Genomic DNA, 20,786 nt, shown 5'->3' on the forward strand with positions numbered 1-20,786 from the left:
AGCTTTCTGATTGATATGATCACATTTGTTGATTCTTGGTATTATTTCTTGTGCCACTGGGGTCCTGTTCAGAAAGTCCTCACCTGTATTCATGTCTATAAGAGTTTTATCTGTTTTGTTTTAGATTGGATTATGCCTCTGTCTTCACATTTAAATCTTTGATCCAGGTTGATTTTAGTTTAGTACATGGGGAGAGACATGCGTTTAGATTCAGTCTTTGGCACATGGATAGCCAGTTTCCCAGCATCATTTATTGAAGAGACTGTCTTCCCAACAGTTACATTTTTTGAACTCTTTGTTGAAGATCAAATAACAGTAATTCACATGCCTGTTTTTGTGCCAGTGACATACTGATTTTTTCATTGTGGCTTTGAAATATAACTTCAAATATAACGTTACTGTAGATTTGTAGTACACTTAAATTCAGTGTAGCTTTGTGATATAACTTCAAATTGTTATTGCTCTTCTGATTTCCCCTATACCATATAAATTTTAGGATGGTTTTCTCTAGTTCTGTGAGGAATGCTGTTGGTATTTGATTGCAGTGGTGTTAAGTTTGTAAATAATAGTATTTTAAATAAGGCCATTTTGACAATATTGGTTTAATCTATGTAGGAACAGGGAATCACTTTCATTTTTTGATATCTCCATTTTCAGAGTATAGTAGTTTTGATTGTAGAAGTTTTTCACTTCCTTAATTAGGTTAATTCTTAAGTAAATAATTTTTTGAATGCTACTGTGAATGGCATTGTTTTCCTAATTTCTGTTCCCATAAATTCATTACTGGTACACAGGGACGCTACTGATTTTTTTTGTGTTGAATTTGTTCCCATCTACATTGGTGAATTTGGTTATTAATTCTTTGAGTCTTTGGTGAAAGTTTCTGAGCCTTCTATGTAGAGGATCATGTTTTCTGTACATAGTGATGATTTGACTTCTTCCTGTCCTACCCATGTCTCTTTTATGTTTTTTCTTTTCTGATTGCTCTGGATAATGTTTCAAGTACTGTACTGAAACAGACAGGCAATAGTGGACATCCTTATCTTGTTCTCAATTTTAAAGGGAATGTTTTCCATTTTTCTCCATTTAGTATGACGGTGGTAGTAGGTTTATCATAAATGGCTTTTATCAGCTTGAGATAAGGTCCTTTTATATTTATTTTTTCTTTAAATCAAGAATCAATGTTGGAGTTTGTCAAAGAATTTTCTATATTTATTGAAGTTACCATGTGATTTTTGTCTTTTTTCATATTTATATTAATGTATAACATTTATTGATTTGTGTGTGTTGAATCATCCTTGCATCTGTGAGATGAAAGTACTTCAAATGTATGATCTTTTTGATGACTTGCCACATTCTGTATTCCTATATCTTGCTGAGGATTTTTACATCTATATTTACTATACATTAAAGAGATTATCCTATAGGTTTTCTTTTTTCTTTCTTTTTTTGTGGGAGTGGGGTGGGTAGGTGGGTCTGCTTTTGTCTGGTTTTGAGATCAGGGTAATGTTAGCTTCCAAGAGGGACTTGGGGGATTCTTCTCCTCTTTTGATCTCATTAAAGAGACTGAAGAGTATTGGTGATTAATCTTCCCTGACATTCTTAAAAATTTTGATGGTGAATATGTTAAGACCTAAACTTTTCTTAGTTGGTAGTTTTTTTTTTTTTAAGTTACTGATTTAATTTCATTTTTTGCTAATGAATTATTCAGGGTTTTTGTATATTCTTGGCTCCATTTTGGTAATAATATGTATCTATTAATCCATCTATTCCTTCTGAGTTCTTCTGGACTTGGGTAGTGTCTTTTGTGATTTCACTGCTGCTGTTTCTAATTGCATTGATTTGGGTCCTTCCTTTCCTTTTCATGTTATTTTCAAAGGGTTTGTGTATTTTTTGAATAACTTAAATTCATTGATTCTTTTATTGTTTTTTATGCTGCATTTCATTGATTTTTTTTCTGAGTCAGTAATTTTCTGTCTGGCTCTAGCTTTGCATTTGGATTATTCTTGACTTTCTGTGACCTTAAGATTCATCATACAGTTATTTATTTGGATCTCTTTCTTGATTCCTTCTATGACGTGTTGATTCAAGACAGTATTGCTGAACTTCCTTGTGTTTGCATAATGTCTGTAGTTCCATTGCACAATGATGTGATAATGGGTGTGGAATAATTTTGATTCTTTTGCATTTACTTAAGCATGCTTTATTGAGTATTATATGGCCTTTGCTTTGTCCCAGAATTTCACCACTCCCGTTTATTTTGGAGGTGAGACTGCAGTGTAAGTGACTCACTATCCATTTCTCTTGGAATATGCCACAGTATTCGTAATGACACAAGGCAACCTAGATATTGACATACAGAGAAAACCAATTGATGGCAACAATTATGGTGTCTTGAGTATGTTAATAAAACTGGCAACAATAATAGTGTTAAAAACAAACTGGATGTTGACATACCCTAAGAACCCATGTACCATTCTTAACTTTAAAAAAGAGACCTACAAACACTAAGACAAACCGGATATTGACCTAATGTAAATATCTATCAAATGGAACAACTGTGCCTCTATTAACAATAGTATGAAACAGGAAAAGCATAGAGTTAGCTGTCTAAAGATTCATAAAGCTTAACTGTTGTTCTAGTGAAGACAGAGGGGGTAAGGAAAGACTCACTGAGAAAAAATTTGAAATATCAATCAAGGGAAGATGAAAAGGCAGAAAAATTGTGATAGAGGATTCTATTGAGGAGTAAAAGGAAATTAATAATAGTAGATGACAGCAATAGAAAAGAACAAGCAAGAAAAAAGAAGAAGAATAGAACATGTTTTAAATAAAAAAAGACAAAAGGGAAAAAGTTAAAACAAAAAAGAAAAAGAAAAAAGGGGGAAAGAAAGAAAGAAAGAATCCCCTCAATAAGGAAAAAAAAAAAAAAACCTGAGTCCTCAAGAGTATTTCTCTGCATTTTTGATAAGTGGTTGCTTTCCAGGACCTCCAGTCTTGAAGTCAAGCAGTTCACAATTTTCCCCACATAGCATACAGTCTGTGAGTTTGTGAGGTGCGCTTTTTCCTCCAGGGGCCTCTCTGCCCATACACCCCAGACTGTGGCCATCGGTCAAGCTGAGGCATGTCCTTGCTCACGCTGGTAAATGGCAAAAGCAATCAGAGCCCTGTGGACTCTGCTGGATGCAGGCCGTAGGGCAGGGGTTCAAGCTGACTTTTGGATTTAGTGTCAGGACTTCTAGATCCAGCTGCCTCTAAAGCCACTCACGTGGCTCAGTTTGGAGTTCTCAAGGGGCTTATGTTCAGCCCATACCCACGCTGCAGCTGTCTCCTGTGGCTGTCTCTCCTAATTATTGTGGGAGACGGCCTTGGAAACCCTGAAGTGGAGTTGTTCTGTCATTGTTCTGAGGCACCGTCATAACCTCTTCCCAGAGGTAAACACTCATTAAGCACTGCACCGAGGTTCTTCTCCAGTACTAACACACTATGAAGCAGTCACTTTCAGACTAAAACCTCACATTGTTTTCTGTAGTTTACGATGCCATATGGTGTCCCAGGGCTGCCGGCCACACCTGTTATTTCTTCCTGGAGCTCCTGACTCTTACCTTCTTTCCTGGGGCACTGACCTCCTCCACAGTCAGGTTGGTCAGTTGGTTGGGATCTCTAGGCTCTGATGCCAAAGAGAAACAAAACACAGAGCAGAGTTGGAATTCGTAGGTGGCTGTGGCCAGGGTGCGGAATCCACAGGCATGGAGTCAGCCAAGGGCAAATGCCACGTGGCGTGGGTTCCTCCATCCACGCAGGTGGCCCTTTTCTGTAAGGGCCCAACCCCGTCCATAATGGCTTCATCCCAAGATGGCATTATCTTGCTAAGGTCTGAATTCTGACATCCCCACAATGGGTGCTAGAGCTCAAAACAGGAGTTTGGGGGATACAGAGGGGCTCAGCCCATGATGATAAGCCACGGAGCTGCCTCTGGGGAGTGAGAGCTGTAGTCTGGGGTGACACACACTGCACAGTTCCTCCTGACTGCTGCTGCTGCTGTGTAGATACGCAGAACAACATCGCCAGCTGTTCCAGTCATTAAGAAAGGTTGGGATAGAAGACATTTGTACCATTGGCTTTAAATAATTTGAAGATTTAGGGAACAAGAAAAGATGCACTGTCATTGGACCTCTGGGAGCTGGTGACCTAGGCTGGTCACCTCTGTTCTGCATGGCTGTGACAGGAGTCCCAGGAGCCCGAGCACTGTGGAGGGACAAAGTAGGAAGTGAGAAACACAAAGAAGGTGGAGGTGGAGGAGAGAGAAGGGGATCCGAGAGGGAGCACAGCAGCGTGTGGGGGGCAAAGGTGAGGTGCAGCTGAATCACTCACTTTTGTGTCCCTGTGTGTGTCTACACTTCCCTCCTTACCCATTCTGCTGAACTGGAAAGGTCACAATTCCCGTGCCTGCAACTCTCCCATGGCCTCCCTAGGCCATGGGAGGCTAGGCTTCTTCCAATCACCATGCAAGATGGAAACTTTGAGTTTTCTGTTCCAGTCCAGAGAAGGGTGAAGTCTTCTGTCTCCACTGACCACGAAGGAGAGCTGTCTGGCAGGATGCAGCAGGGATCAGGGATCAGGAGCCCCGCTGGTGTTTGAGACTGAGATTGCTTCCTTATCTTGCAGGTCTGTCTCTGGCCTGAACTGTGGTGATGCCAAGGACTCTGAGCACTGAGGGTGCAGCTGACAGACACGGGCCCTATGGACTGGGGCACAGCTGGGTGTGGGTGGCTTCTTATGGGTGTTCTGATAACTGCGAGGTTCAGCAAGGGCCCATGGTGGATGGGTTCCCAAGGAGAGTGGCAGCCTTGAGGCCAGTGGCCAGCGGTTGTCAGGTGCTGGAGAGAGGAGGGGAAGTCAGAGAGGCTGCAGGTGGGTAGAGTCACTGAGGGCCAGCCATCATTGTGCATGTAAGTCAATCAACACTGAGGGAAGCGATTAACCCTCATTATCTTTTCTAAATGATAGGCTGGAAAGAGATTAGGAGGAAAATGGGAAGAGCGAGAGCATTGAAATAAAAATGCAGTCAAAAGGAAAAGAAATAAAAGAGGTACAGGTTGAAGAGGACAGGCGGACAAGGAGAAATGCCACCTCCTCTGCTGCCTTCTGGTTCTAATCCAACTTTTCATGTCAGGCTTGGATTAAAGCCTGCGTCATTGGTCACCAGAATAATGACACATGTTCCCCATTAAACCAGCAATGAGGTCTTTAATTTGCCTGTCCTGAAAGGGATACTGGTCATTTAAGGCTTTTGGAAGCATGGTGAATTTGGCAGGCACGGGCATGCTCCTGTCCTCTTGCACTTCTGGAGGCTGGGGCAGTGAGGCGGCAGGTCTGAGCCCAGCCTGGGCAACCGAGCAACTCTCTGAAAATAGAAACGTAAAATGTCTAGAGATGTAGACCAGAAAATATAAAATCTTAAAGCATCTACAGATTAATTAATTAAATTAAAAAGCAAGAGCTGGACAAATGCATAAGACAACTTAAACTAAAAACAGAAGAAGCCCTGTGCTTAGACAGGTTAGCACACAATCCTTGCTGGGTCCTCTGAGCAGGCAGCCCTCTAACTCAGAGCATCCCGTCTCAGAACAGCTGCAGTCTGGAGATCATGTCCAAGTACCCCAAGGGCTTTCAGAAGCATGAAAAGCCTGCAGGATGATATGCAGGGGAGGGAAGTGGGGGGACAATGGTTGAAGGTCAGTCAGTTCCAGAGGGGCCTTGGGTGTTGGCACGGAGCCTGTGTGCAGGTGTGGCACTTCCCAGGCTTCACCTTCTTTAGGAAGCCATTGAGACCTGGGTGCCATCTGGAGCAGTAGCTGCCTGTCAGTTCCTGCTGACCAAGGTCAACACTGATTCCGGCTGCCACACTGGAGAAGAAAAGAGATGTTTCTGCATGCTGTGCCCAGGAGTGGCGTGGGCCTTTGTCTGGAGGAGAAAACAGGTTATTACTGTTTCCCAACATCTGATGCTGTGTTAGAAGCTTCATGGTTATGTGGGGCTCACATTGTCCCTGACAGCCTGGCCCAGACCGATCTCCTTGCTGGGGAGATGTGTGCAGCTGCGGCTGCCGAGCCACGGCGAGAGCCCAGGGAGCACTGAGTTGGGCCTGTCCCAGGAGGACTCACCCGCTGTGCCAAGGCAGAAAGCTGTGTGTGGCTGGGGAGTTAACAGTCAGGCAGCCCAGAGACAGGGAACACACATGCTTGACAGAGTACGTCCTTCATTAGCCAGAAATCTCCTTGGAAACTCATAAACAGGAGACATTAAAATGCATTCTCACTGCTTGGCCTCTCATCAAACACAAAATATTGACCACTGCTCGGTTTTAGTGCCTGCCCCCTGTGCATGGTGTGTAAACAAGGTACCACTGACTCGCCTGCACTGAATTCTGTGAACTGTCTTGAGGTTTGCACACAGAAAGTGGAGTACACCACGTTTACAGGGGATAGAGGATTCTAAGGAGTGCAGGCCCACACAGGAACAGATAGGAAGCCAACAGCCTCTCCTGGAGAGAAGGAGTGAACTGGGTCCAGGAGTGTTTGTATTTGGGTCAGGCCCACTGCCTGGTCCTTTGGTTTGGATCTAAAGGTCTCAGGGATTGAAGGGTGATTGGATCAGGAAGTGCTGCACCCATCAGTAGATTCACCCACTGATGATTTCAGAGATAAATGGGCTGTTAGGGGGAGGGGCCTGGATGGAGGGAGGGCCCTGGATGTGTGAACTGGAAGTTGTATTCTTGTTCCTGACTTCAGCCTTTTCTGCTTCCCAGTTGCCATGGACTGAACAGCTTTCCTCCTTTGGCTTTCCCACCCTTGCTGCCTTAGAGCCATCAGACCGTGGGCTGAACCCACTGGAAACTGTGAGCTAAATAAACCTCTCCTCCTTGGAGCTGAGGGTGTTGGGTATTTTATTGCAGCACTGGGAGAGTGATTAAGTCATCGGTTCCCACAGGTGGGAATGCCATTTATTCCAGAGTTGGGTTAAGGTGACTAAAGCCCTTACACGCAAAGAGGTAGGAAGCTTTGCCGAGGGTGCCCACTTTCTCTGCTTCTGTCTCCCACTCGTGAGATGGGAAGAGCAAGAACAGCCATGAGTTGGTGAGAGGGACCCAGTGGCGCTATGTGGTCTGCACCCAGCAGGTGTGTGATTCACTCGCATGTGGAGGGGAGAGAGGCCACTGCAGAGGAGCGAAGGCTGGACGAGAGGATGACAGGTGTGGCAGAGCCCATTTGGTGATGGAGCCCATCCACAGCGATGTCCAAGCATCCAGGTATGTCGTGTGCTTGGCCATGCTCTGGAGTGTCAGGGAGGCAATCTGAGATGCATTACAGGGAAGGATTTGTGCTGGGCTCCTAGCGAGGGTGAAGGAAAGGCCATTTCCTTGTGGTGGTTAAGAGAGCAGACATTTCTTCCCTCCCATTCCTGGAGTCCAGGAGACCTAAGTTGGGGTGTCCACAGGGACAGGAGCTGCTGGCCAAATGGCACCAACTTGCAGTGATGGGGTGAAAAGTTCTGGAGCCCTAATATGCAGCACTAACCTCAGTTAGTATAAGTATTTGCTGAGATTTGCTAAGAGGACAGGTTTCCAGTGTTCTCACCACAGCAATTGTCAATGCAAGTGTGTTAGATTACTTCTCCAAACAACACTGGGAAGGCTCCTTTAAGTGGCTGCCTGTGTGGCGACACCTCCTGGTGTCCCTGGTGATGACGCCTGCTTACCGGGGCTCTGTCCTGAGGCTGGCTCTCAGTGTCATCTGGCGTGACCTGCTCCATTCCAGTCCTTTCCTGAACTCTGAAGCTCCTCATACTTTCCAGGGTCTGTGAAGATGAATGCTTATATTCACTGTCATTTTCTGAACAGAGAAATCTCTCAGTATTACAGGAAACACATTCTTTGGCTCTAATATGAAGACTCAACACCAAAAGTAATATTCAGACAAAAATAAGCATTAGAAATAAAAGACATTTGTTTATACTTCATGTATCCAAAGAAGAATAATAATGAAACTTAGAAATTTGGACTCAAATAATAATAGAAATGCCATATACTAAAACTTTTAAGATTCTGTTTAAGGAATTTCTATAGAAAGCTTTATTGTCTTGACCCTAGATAGTTTAACAGAACAAAGATAGAAAATGTAATGAACCAAGCCTTGAGCTGAAATTGGAAAAAAAAAGTGACACAGAAGTAAGTAATAATCAAAACAAGCTTTAAAAATAGGGCAAGAAATTAAGGAATCATGTGATAAACACGCTTGAAAAAAGCAAACAGCAGCTAAACAAAGATTGTACACTGTAAACAATGCTCAATAGTGTCTAATCTCAGCAAAACAAATCAAAACCAATATCACCTGAAGCTGAGTAAAAATGGAAGCAGAAAGATGGATGACAATAATTATAAGCCAATAACAAGAGAAAAAGAAAGAACAATATGTCAATGGCAATTTTTGAAAACAATTACCCACACTGACAGAGAAAAGAAAATCCACGTAAACCCTTGATTAATTCTCAAAATACACAGGGAACTGTACTAGGGATGGAGGACCTTGCTGCTACATTTACCAAACCTTCACAAATCATTTAGCTCCTCTGATGCGTAAACCATTTCCCAAAACTAAAAGAGCAGAGAAACTTCCATCTATACTACGAGGCCAGATCTCTGAACTGGACAAGGAAAAATAAAGGTCACCCAGAGTGAGGGATGGGGACTGTAAAGCCCTTTAATACGTTAGCAAGCCGAATTCAATATGAATAAATATGCAATGGTAAGTAACATAAACATCTGAAATGTACATTTGTGATACACATGTAAATTACCTGGTAAAACACATAGCAATACATTGTATATTATACAAGTTATAATAGATGAATCCCTGAAGGGATCTTCCCACTGATATGTATTCTGAAGGATGTCAAATGTTAGATTATTATGGTTATAATTATTGTAAATAATTCTGTTGTTATGGTTGATACATTGTGTCAACTTGAGAAGTTTAGAAGTTTAACTAAGACTCAGCAGGGAGCCAGAGTCCTTACTTTGTAAACATCCTCATCCTGTGCAAGGTTTCCTGAGTGCTACACTGTCCTGCAGGTGGGGTATGGGAGAGGCCTGTGCACAGTGTAAGGGAGGAGAAAAGGTTTGTCCGCCCTCCTTTTGCTCTGGCTGTGTTTTGCTGGCTGCTGCTTTGATGTGTTGCCCCAGTGCCATGGCACCCTGCCTTGGAGCCAGCTGATTACGGACTGAAACCTCCACAAACTGTGAGATAAATAAACCTCGCCTTCCTTCATTTTGGGTGTCAGACATTTTGTCCCAGCAATGAGAGAAAAGCAACCAAGACATTTGGGTTTTGAAACAACCTACATTTCTATCAGTAGACAAACTGTCAAAGGAACTGGGTGAATTATATGGTAAACCTTTTATGAAGCAGTTAAAATGAATACATGTTTATCCATTTTATCCAAAATATGAATTTGAAAAATTATTTTTCTGTTCTATTAAAATAGAAGACATTATACAAAATATTCAGAATAACTTGTGTTCATGTACATTTAACATTCAGGGTCACTCTATTATGTATGCACATGAACAAATCAAATAAATTTAAGTTCTATGATAAAAACAATTATTTAAGAAAAATAATGCCTTTTGCAAATGCCATCAGTGGCATTTAAAACCTAGCATTTAAAAGTTAGTATACACCTAAAAGCAAGTATCACATATATTGTGTTTAAAAATATATAAAATAATTACGGTTGGCCAGGGATGTGGCACAGTGGCACAGCACCTGCCTGGCAAGTGCAAGATCCTGAGTTTGATTCCTGGTACAAAATAAAAGGTAACAAGTAAACATTTAGAATTCTGTAAGAGGATATGATGCAAGTCGTTGTTTGCTGTCTTTTGTTTTCTGTTTTTGCATACTGACAACATTTGGATGTTAAAACAGAGAAATAAGGAAACTCACCTATACCTGGGCTAACTCCGTCTTCCTTTCCTAATGGAGGCAATAGTTAGACTCTCTGTTAACAAGATTCTTGTTTGTGTTGGTTCCTGACCTTGAGATCTAAAATTGTCACAAGTGTCTCAGCAGCGACCTTAGCCGGATGTGTCCCTGACACCTTTTGTCCTCATCTGAGGACTTGGGGAGAGGAGAAAGACCGTGGGTCTTGGGTGGCAGTTTCTATGGACACCATCGGCCCTAGGAGAGTGTGGCTTTCGTGTGGACGTAGAGAATGTATTCTGTGCATCTTGTATGCTTTTTTCTCCTCCTCTCCCTTTGTATCACGACTGTGGGAAAAATATCACGCTGAAACCTGGAACTGGACTCCAGCGGCCCTGCCCGCAGGTCATCTCTTACCTGGCTAAAGGGATGAAGGCTGCAGAGCTGGGCTGGAGTGTGGAGACATCACCAGAGTCCCTTCAGGGGTCCCTTTCTTAAACAAAAGCTTGGTGCTGTCTTTTTTTCCTTCCTTGGTCACTACCCGGATTTTTCAATATAGTCCTCTGGTGTCTCGTTTGCATAAAGTGAAAAAAGGTGTATGAATATGCAAAGACAGCAAGGCCTGGCTTTCTGAGAGGTTTTCTGCAAAGCCTCCCACGCTGCACAGTGTGAGCAAAGCTATGTAACTGATCAGTTGTCACAGTTATCATTGACAGAAGAGATATTATCTTAGAAATGTAATTAAAATGCTCCTCTCAGGTTTTGGTGACCAGTTTCTGCAGACACACAAAAAATGATCTTATAAATAAAAAGCAGGAGACGCTTTCCTTCTGAGTGGATAAACCTGAGTGTATCCCACATTTTAACTAGGATCCAGTGTTAGCAAGTGACAGCGTAAATGAATTAAAATAATCCATGCAGACACTTGGGTAATTAAGAAGCCATTTATTGATGAATCAGTGGTAGGCGTAGGCAGGTATTGATTCTTTTAAATAAAGCAATTATATCATGCTGGTAGCACTGCTCTTTAAACGGTTCAGAATGTCACCCCTTCCTCTTGTGTGTTGTGTGTGGCTGTTGTTCATTATGGTATTGGCTCCAGTACACCTTGGTGTGAGCTGGAAAAGCCAATGTCTGAATCCAAAGTTGCTTCACAGGAGAATGGACATGGCTCATGGACTAACCCAGTACCCGGCAGGCTGTGCTTGGGGCCTCAGACAGAGCTAAAACAGGGATTTCCTGGAGGGAAAGAAAACCTTAGAAGAAGGGAATGAAGGAGAACAGAAACAGTGATAGCCTGCACCCCACGTTGCCACAGGCCAGGTGGAGCTCTGCTGTGCTCTGGACACGAGAGCGCCACTGCTTTGCTCCCAGCAAGTCAAGGGCCAGAGTCCCTGACTGCTGTCTGTCACTCAGGGGCTGAGGGCTGTCCTCAGGCAGTACCCGTGTGGCCTCCCTGAGGATGCAGTTGCCCTCAGCAAAGGACATTTCTCCAGAGGAAGGGATGGATGTGGCTGTCACCACACACACAGCAGCTGGGCGTGGGTGACCTGGCCAAGCCCCACCTTGTCTGCAGCACCCACTGGGAGCTTGGACCCATTAATCTCTCAGGAAACAAAAGGAGGAGTGGAGAGAGTTAAACACGCACTGGGACAGCTGACCCCAGGGCTCTAACTGACACTGCCTCACCCGGACTACCCTAAGTCATTCTCGCATACCTAGGATTTGGGGTGCTTGGTATGTTGACCTAACGCTTATTCTTTTTTTTTAATTTAAAGAGAGAGAAAAAAAAAACAGAAAAAAAGAGTAGAAGTAATACAGAAATTCAGAAAAATAAACAGTAAGAAATCACTAGCTGATAAGTTGCATGTTGTCATCTTAGAAATAGTTGTTCAAGTTACAAAATTAAAGCTTACAAAATGATATTCAAATAAAGACACTGTAAACAGTTCTGCTCAATGATCCAACAAAAATTTAGTAATATGGTTATCAGTCCTACACACTTGTTTTTTATCTTAAAGGGGGTAAGATTAAACATGACAATACAGAACAGAAGAGTTCATAAGGAAACAATTTAAAGAAACAGATTTCAAAGCAAGTCCACTGGAGATCTTCACTGTCTATCTTATTGTCTCTAATTTTCTTCCAAATAGTTGTCCCCATCTTCACACACATTAAATATATACTGAACATTATAGAACTAATCAAATCACTACAGGATGATGAGGACTTTTTAGATCTTCTAGACCTGATTTTGGGGAAGTCAATAATGGCTACCATAATGTCTCTCATTCTCTTCGAAGTAGCTGTCTTTATCTTTATGTAGGCTGAAAGTGAACATAGGAGACTAGACTAATATCACTCTGAACGGTGAATAATAGTATTGCTAGATTTTATATCATAATGCTACAGGATTAGCATTGGGTTTCTTAGTGTCTCTTCTTCAGAGTATCTGTTCATTACAGCGTGTATTATATAACCTGTTCCCGTAAATAAGAGAAATAGGGACAACTCATCCAGCAGCCGCAGATAGGTTGGGAAGGTGTGACAGTTTTGCGCAGTGTAGAACTACACAGCTGGAAGGAAGGAAAACCTTTCTGGCTTTAGCATGTAAAGGAGTACAGCTCAAGATTAAGCTCAGGCGTAAAAAGGTTCAGCAACACTCAGATAGACAACAGGTTGACCCCCTAGTCTGAAAACTATAGGAGCTTGTGGGATTCAAGATAAACAAAGCATCCTGAGAAGGGGAAAGGTGAGGAATTGCCTAAAAAAAGAAAGCAGAAGACATTGTTAAAAGTGTATCACGATTTAAAAGCCACAGTAGTCTTGCTGTTCTGTTTCGTTTGATTGTATTTTGTTCCGGTCTGTCTACTCATATGAGATTTGAGGGCACAGACAGCTAACCCAAAAATAGCAGGTTATTCCACGGTAACTATCCTTACTTTCCTATTAACTTAAACTGAACCCCGTATTACTTACATTGTCTTACTATGACTGATCTTATTTGAAGCTGGTTTGTTAGACCGCTATTTTGTCCTGACTGATTTTATTCGAATTTGGTATGCTTGATAGTATCAAGTCTTAAGAGTAGAGACAACTACTCTGAAGATGACAAGATGTAAAAGATACCCATTCCAGTTCTGATTATTAACTGCTTTCAAGTCCTACAATGTCTTCAAAGATGTGTTTTTATAAATATAGCTATGTAATGCTATGCTTAACTATATAATGCCTGATGATGTGGACAATCTCTTGAAAATAACAAGAGAAAGCATAGTAACTACTGTAGATCACCTAATATTGTGGTCTTAATATGTCTTTTTCATTTCATGTTTTTCTAGGAATTTGTTTTGTTATCTTGTTTTGATCTGTTTTTCCCTAAAATACAGAAAGCATAGATATACTTGTAGAGATTAACTTGTAGAGATATACTTGTAGAGATGAGAAGAATTTCTAAACTATTTACAACCCTCATTCTTGAGGGCCCTTCAAGCCTGGTCACCCAGTCCTGACTGGACCCTGGCTGCTGTATCTGACGGTGATTGTTATCACTCAGCACCGGACAGCAAAAAAGCCCGAGTAGATTTCCTGAGCGCCTCATTGGGTAAACCCATGTATTTGACCTCGCGGCGGCCAGGGTAATGATTCCTGATGGACAGATGGCTGTTTCTGAGCCAGTGGTTTCTCTGGAAGAAGGAGCCCAAAGTGATCAGGCACAGATGCAAAATGATCTTTACTGTGTCTCCAGTTAGCAGCACTGCCCCTCTGGTTAAAGGGCTCAAGGGTCGCAGTCATGGTGGACCATGCAGGTGAGCGTCGTATCTGCCAGAGGCTCTCAGGGAGCCGTGGGCCTCTCCTTCTCTTCCCCTATGGACACCTGGGTAATGAAGTGTGCTTGGCGGATGAGGCCTGGTGGGCAGGAAGGCGAGGCCGCTCTCAGCCTGTGTCAAGCCCTCTGCGGGTGGCGGGGTCGGATCTGACTATCTGTCTCTAATGGGGCGTGTGGCCTTCTCCTGGGAGGATAGGGTGCCCAGGGCTTGGAGTCCCCTTCTGTGGCTGATGTTAGGCTTTCAACAGTGGCCTTGTCCCACCCGCCTTACTGGGAAGGTGGCATGTGCCTGGGCGCGGGCTGAGGCTCCATCTCAGTACAGAGCCACCCTGATCTTGAGCCATATCCTGAGCACTGGGACTGAGGGCCCAGCTGGGTGCCATCACTGTAGGGGCTGTCCTGCCCAGTGGCTGTTTCCAGTCTCTCCCTCAGCCGTCCTGCGCTGGGGTGTGGTGTAGACCTTCACGCTAATCCACCCCTCACGGTCTTCATCCATGTTTCTTCCTGAGCTCCTGGGCTCCTGTCTTCCATTATTTCCTCCTCAAGGACGCTGGTCATGAGTTAAGGGAAAGTGCTTACCTCTGCCCCCACCTTGGGGTCCTCTTTCAGTCATGTCCTGTGCCTCGTTTTTAGTTGTGTTTGCCTCCTGGGTATGGCACATGGGAATCTCTGGAGGTGATACCTGGGAAGCCCTTGCATCAGTGCGCAGGGCTCTGTGCTGATAATGGATAGTTCTTTTTTGTTATTTTATTAAAAGAAAAAAAAACAGTAAAAGGGTACAAGTAATACAGAATTTCAAAAAAAAAAAAAAAAACCAGTAAGGAATCATTAGTTAATAGATTGCATATTGTCATCTTAGAAATAGTTGTTCAAGTTACAAAATTAAGCATACAAAGTGGACATTCAAACAGTGAGACAGCAAACAGTTCTGTTCAATGATCCAACAAAAACTTAGTAATATGGTCATCTATCTTACACACCTAAATACACTTGCAGTTGTGTCCTTTAGAGCACTTTGTTTTCCTCTCTTTTTTACAATAACATTTACATGTTTTAGGTTTTATTACTCCCACAGTTCTTATTACTTTTGGGGGGGGAGAGAATAAAACCAAATGTGACAAAACAAAGCAGTCAGTCAAAACAAAGGATGGATGTAGTATATGATGTAAAAACAGAATACTGGGTGATCAACAATGGTTACCATAATGCCTCTTGCTACCTTAAAAAGAATTGCCTATATCATCAGGTATAAAATTGAACAAAACAGTGCAGAACAAGACCAATAAAACCTAAACATTGGAGACATTACAGGACTTCAAAAGAAGATAATAGTCAAACCAGAATGGGCATCATAGTGAATCTTATTGCCTTCAAAGTAGTTGCCTATACCCTCAAACTTGATACTATCAAACAGAACAGAATAGAGTAAAATCAGTCAAAACAAGATGGTGAGAGCAATACAGGGCTTCAAATTGAGTTAATAGGAAATCAAAAAAGTTACTATAATATATCCTGCTAATTTAAAAAAAATTTCCCTTAATTAAAAGAAAGAAAGAAAGAAAGAAATTTTAAAGAAAGGGGGAGATTGAGATAAAAGAGGACATAACAACATAACAATACAGGTCAGAACAGAACAATTTAAGCAACATAGTGTTTCACCACAAGATAACCCGACTTAATAGTAGTTACCATAGTATCTCTTTCCTTGAAATATTTGAGTATAACTTCACATACTATAGCATCAAACATATCAAGACAGTGTGAAACCATTCAAGAAGATGAAAGTATTACAGGATATTTAGAACCAGCTAACAAAAAACAAACAATGGTTTCTATATTATCTCTTTGCCTATAAAAAATTTTATTTACACTATCACATATAATAAAATCCAATAAGACACAACATGATAAAAGCAGTGGAGACAGAACAATAACAGTTTGATGGGACTTCAAAACAAGATGATATTAAATCAGCACTAGCTATTATGATATCTTGTTTTCTTCAAAATAGCTGTTCATATCATCACAGACAATAAAATCAAACAGCTCAAAATAAAACCATTCCAATTAATGAGTGAAAACTTTATAAGCATTCAAAGCCATATAATGGGGAATCATGATACCACATACTTTTATGTATTTGTATCATTTCGTACACTAGGGAAACTATTCGGTATTCATGCATAATGGGTAGTTCTTACACTGTCATTCCCTCTATTCGGTGTGTCAGGAGCCCTTGGCAATGGCCACTAACTCCAATGTCTTCCTGATTATAATCTGCCTCTTAGACCCTCTTTGCCAAAGACACCGCACCACAGTCACATCATGGCTGGCCACAGGAATCTTGTCTAGGTCACTCCGGTGAAAATCTCAGCCAGTTCGCCGTTTCTGCATTCCAGGAGCTATTAGTATCCCCTCTACTAATGGTGACAGCATCATTGGTGACAGAAAGAGCGGGCTCACACTTGAGATCTAGTTCTTGGAATCTGTTTTGAGGTTCAAGCCTTGCACCAGCCGCTAGGTCAGGTTCCCAAGAAGCAGCATCTGAGACACAGATGCAGGTGCACCTGCTTGTAGGGCCGGGTTCTGAGGAGACAGCCACAGAAGCGAATGCTGGTCCGGGGAGGGCTTTCTTTGGTGTTTTGTTCTATTTGGGCTGAAATAACAAAATACAAGGTATGCTAAAAATGTGGTTAATATTTAAATCTTTTTAAAAGAAGGTATTATAGTAAAAAGCACATTTCCATTAATCCTTTTATGTCTAATGATCTAGTTTTGAACAGCACTAACTATGGGGCATAGAAGTTTTTGTCTTCAAATTCTTGTTCCTTGAAGTTTTCTAGATAACAGATGGGAACTTCATGCCAAAAATTTAAATATTGCAGCCCTCAGCATGAACTAGCCAGTCTCCTCAGAGTGTGCCCTTCACTGCCAAGTGCTCGCCCATCATTTTCTCATTTTTTGAAGCAGTTCTAGAAGTTCTCTTGCATGAGTGTCCCTAGTTGTGCTGTCATGAATGCCTTTATGTTCTGAATCGACCCAAGACCTGTACTTCTCATGATCATTTTGACTTTGGGGAGCAGCCGGAAGTTGCCAGGAGTCAGATCTCGTGAGTGAGGCTGTGAGGAGGTGACGTAACAGTTTTGTAAGCCTTTCTTTCATTGGCTGGTGCTCGGCAGCAGCCTTCGTTGAATGTTTGATCACACCTCAGAAAGACACTCATGAAAGAGAGTCCAGAGCGGCTTCAGAAGGTGGCAAGAAAGATGGGAAAAGGCATGTATGGGGATTGATAGTAATGTGTCTTTCACTGCAATAATCTTTAAAATTTAAACCTTCACCATAAATTGGATCATGCCTCATACCTTGTACCACAGTCAGTGTGGCTTTATAAACGACAGAAATTTGTTTCTCATGATAAGAAATTCACTTGTAAGGGAAATTTCATCAGGACACACTCAGCGTCTTGAGAGTGCCCATTTCCTGATTCAGAAACAGAAAACTCACCGGTCCGTACTTAGAAGTAGAAGTGGGAGCTCTGTGGGTCTCTTCTCTACAGCTTTAACCCAGCTCTGCAGGGCACCCTCCTATGACTGAATGGTACCTGAGGACCCTGTTCTTAGTCCCTTCATACTAGGGGATCAGTTTTAATGCAGAGCTTCTGGGCAAACACAGATGTCCAGGCTGCAGTAGTTGGTGTGTGGAGGGGAGCTCAGAAGACTGGGTCACCCACTGAGCTGACACTGATTTCAGGCTGCGACAATCTGTGCTCCCTATCTGTGAACCCCCAGCTGGGGGGGCTCAGCTCCTGGTGAGGTCAGATCTATATCCGAGCCCCGTCATAGTCGTGGGTGAGCACTGGGTCACGTGAGGCCCCACGTATCTGCTGCACTCAGATCTCAGCCTCGCCACTTGCTGGCTGTGTGAACCAAGCAAATTAGTGATTGTCTCCAATCATCTATACAGTGTGACACACAAACTGTTAGTCATGTTGGCTTTCAATATTTGCTTTTGTTGGCATTGCTATGCTCACTATTCATCTAACAGAGATTTCTGAAATGCTGAATATGAACAAAGCTTTCATAACAAAAAGTGAAGCTTGGCTCTGTGCCGCTGAATTCTTGAGGCATGGTTAACAGCGCCAAGATCAGTGCTCGAGTGTCCCAAGCCACTGGCTTTATAAGATGATACCACTGCTCGGTGCCCCTGCTGAGTAAAATAATTAATAGCCGATTGACAGAGATTTCTCATTAGCTAAATGCAGGAGATAAACTGGAGATCCACCTACGGCTCTGCATTAGAGGGCAGGAGGGCTTGGCACCATGCCCAGCCCCATTCCTGGTGTCCTATGGGGACCTGGGACAGGGACAACACCTCCCTCTTCCTGTGGGTGTCATGTGATGGTGACCAGGGACCACTGGCATCGAATGTTTCCCTTGGTTGGATGTGGGAGACAGAAACTCACTTAAATACTAAAGAAAAGGGATAGTACTTTAATTTGACTAAATTCACCAAATCCAAAGAACAGCATAAATGTCCTCCCATGGAAAGAAGGAAGCAGCTCTCTTTAGGAAGAGTGCCTGATACGTTTCTTTGGGGATACAATCCATAACTCTGGCTCTGTGCTCTTAGTTCAAATACTCAGACACAGAATGTATTTGACAACTGGTCAGGTGAGTAGTGTCTCATCATGAGACCTCTGTCCACCCAGGGCCAGTCGGCAGCAGCCGGGAGCGAGTCCAGGTGGCAGAGGCAGGGTAACCCGGCTCCAGGCTGTGAGTAGCGACAAAGGGGGTTAAACCAGGGTGCAAAGTTAAACAGCACAGGAAAAGGGCTGGGAGCAGCTCTGGGGACCGCACTGTAAGCTCACCTGGTCTTCTTCTCCACAACTTCGCTGGAAGGCGTAATGACCTCATCTTACAGACATGGAGTGTGAGGGCGCTGAAGTTAACTTCTTATCACTGCACTTGGTAGGGAAGCTGGATAACTGGACTATACTTCCTGCAGACGCTGTGGATGAGCACCCTCTCTCTCAGCACAGCTCCTGTAAGATTTATCAGTGCTGGTTTTCTTCGAAGGGAGTAAAGATGATTCATCTTCATGCCATGTGGTGAAACATCACTGTGGCAGCTGGGTCCTCAGATGTCTCCTGTTGCACCCAGGACACTGCCCTTCCAGCTCTGAGTCATCCTTGCCCCAAAGTCCAAGACTCATTCTTGGGTCTCCCATGGAAGATCCTTCCATGCATACTGAAAATGCTTTTTCAGTTTCATTCTATGGCAAAGCAGACCCAAATAGTTTAAGAGCCAGTGAGTGGCATGGTTGTCCTAGAACCTTTAATTAATCACTCCACAATCAAAATTTTTCTCAGCTGTGTTAGTCCATTTTCTATTGCTGTAACAAAATACCCGAAGTTGGATATTTATAAAGAAAAGAGGTTTGCTTGGCATACAACCTCCTCCATTTGTCCTCTGGTGGGGACCTTCTTGACAGGGCTACGACATGGGAAAGAAATGGAAAGAACTGGTCAGTGACAGAAGGGGCCTCTGGGTGTGTGATGTGGCCTCCCTTTATGATAATCTGTTTCCTAAGAACTAACTCCATGAGAAACACCAGCCCTGATCTCTTTCACGTGCGAGGCCCCTGGGGCTGCCGATCTAATGTCTGAGCTTGGGCCAGGCTTCCAGGCCACGGGACGAGGGGCCACAGAGCACCTCCACATCGAAGTTCTCACTATCTTTGCTGCAGATCGCGTGGTTATTCCGAGGCACTGCTGGCAACACTGCGCTTATTGCAAAGGCTCTCCCTTACGTGTGTTCCGCATTGTGCAGGGCTCTTCAGTTCTGTTGGGGCTTCTCTGTTAATCTCACTACAGATGGTTGACAAATTGCAGACATTCCTCAATGCTCTATTTTCCAATAGGATCATTCTATTTCCCATGACCTATATGCGTTTCTTCTTGTTTAATGTGGTAGGATTTTTTTTGGTGCAGGCAGAAGTGGATGTGCGTGCTCAGCTGTGCGAGGAGGCTGCCCTGGAAGCAGCGTGCATTATTGATAAATGTAAGAACAGAGCTCACCTCCTGGGATGCACAGCCTCCCCTCTTCAGGTCTGCACTGTAGCTGTAATAGCTGGTAGTGAATTTGTTAGTTTTGTCCTCAGAGGTTGGCAATTTCTGTCTCTTTCCTGAGACTTTTTTTTTTCAACGGTGGGACATCACAGAGGCAGCCTCTGGGAAAAAAATGCGGCAAGCATTCTTGACAGTTGACTTTATCATCTCTTTTTAATCAATATATTTCTGATTAATACTAGCTTCAAGAAGAAAAGCAGTTTCTTTTGTTAGACAGAACCAAAAGAAAGTACATTTTCTCATTCAAGATAGCTTCACATGTTGTTTGCTTGAGCAGATTTTTCCAAATGAGGATGTTGTCGACTTTTGTGTTTGTGAGAACGAAGAGGTATTTCCTTTGACAGTGGGATGTAAGTATTTAGACAAACTCTCTGTTTCTCAGTCAGCTGTAAATTTTCTCTGGAGCTAACAACCAGCTATAGCTGTTAAAAATTCAATGTGATCTCTCCTTGCAGAAAGCACAATATACTTAGAAGAGCTGGCTCCATTTGGGATATGTTCTTATTATGGTTGATATTTGGATGGCCCCCAAAGCCTCATGTACTTATAGGGGGAGCTGTGTGAGGGGACTGGCACACGGGGGTGTGATACTTACCAGTGGATCAGTCCACCGATGAGCTTACAGCTAAATATGACTCGGGGAGGTAGAGTCTGGTTAGAGGACAGGAGGGACCGGGCCATGGCCAGGAGGGCTGGCTCTCTCCCTGCTCCTCCTCCCGCGCTCTCTGCTTCCCCTGCACCATACTGTGGGCGGCTCTCCTCCACCAGGCCCCCGCCATGCTGTCTGGATCCAGTGGACTATAGGCTGTGGCCAGGGTGCGGGTGCCTGAGTGGGTTGTCTGTGGGTGCT

The 20,786-nt window shown here is 43.2% G+C and overlaps 1 long non-coding RNA gene across 1 annotated transcript; it reads left to right on the plus strand.

The window, feature by feature from the left end:
• The first annotated feature begins 4,442 nt into the window (after positions 1 to 4,442).
• On the plus strand, positions 4,443 to 6,929 carry LOC134477978 (uncharacterized). The gene is made up of 3 exons (XR_010050316.1): positions 4,443 to 4,668; positions 5,822 to 5,983; positions 6,812 to 6,929. It is a non-coding gene; the product is annotated as an uncharacterized LOC134477978 (long non-coding RNA).
• The last annotated feature ends 13,857 nt before the right edge of the window (positions 6,930 to 20,786 follow it).

This window comes from Cavia porcellus, unplaced genomic scaffold, assembly GCF_034190915.1.
Source record: "Cavia porcellus strain 051 isolate PalLab524CR breed Dunkin Hartley unplaced genomic scaffold, mCavPor4.1 scaffold_11, whole genome shotgun sequence".
NCBI classification, from domain to species: domain Eukaryota; kingdom Metazoa; phylum Chordata; class Mammalia; order Rodentia; family Caviidae; genus Cavia; species Cavia porcellus.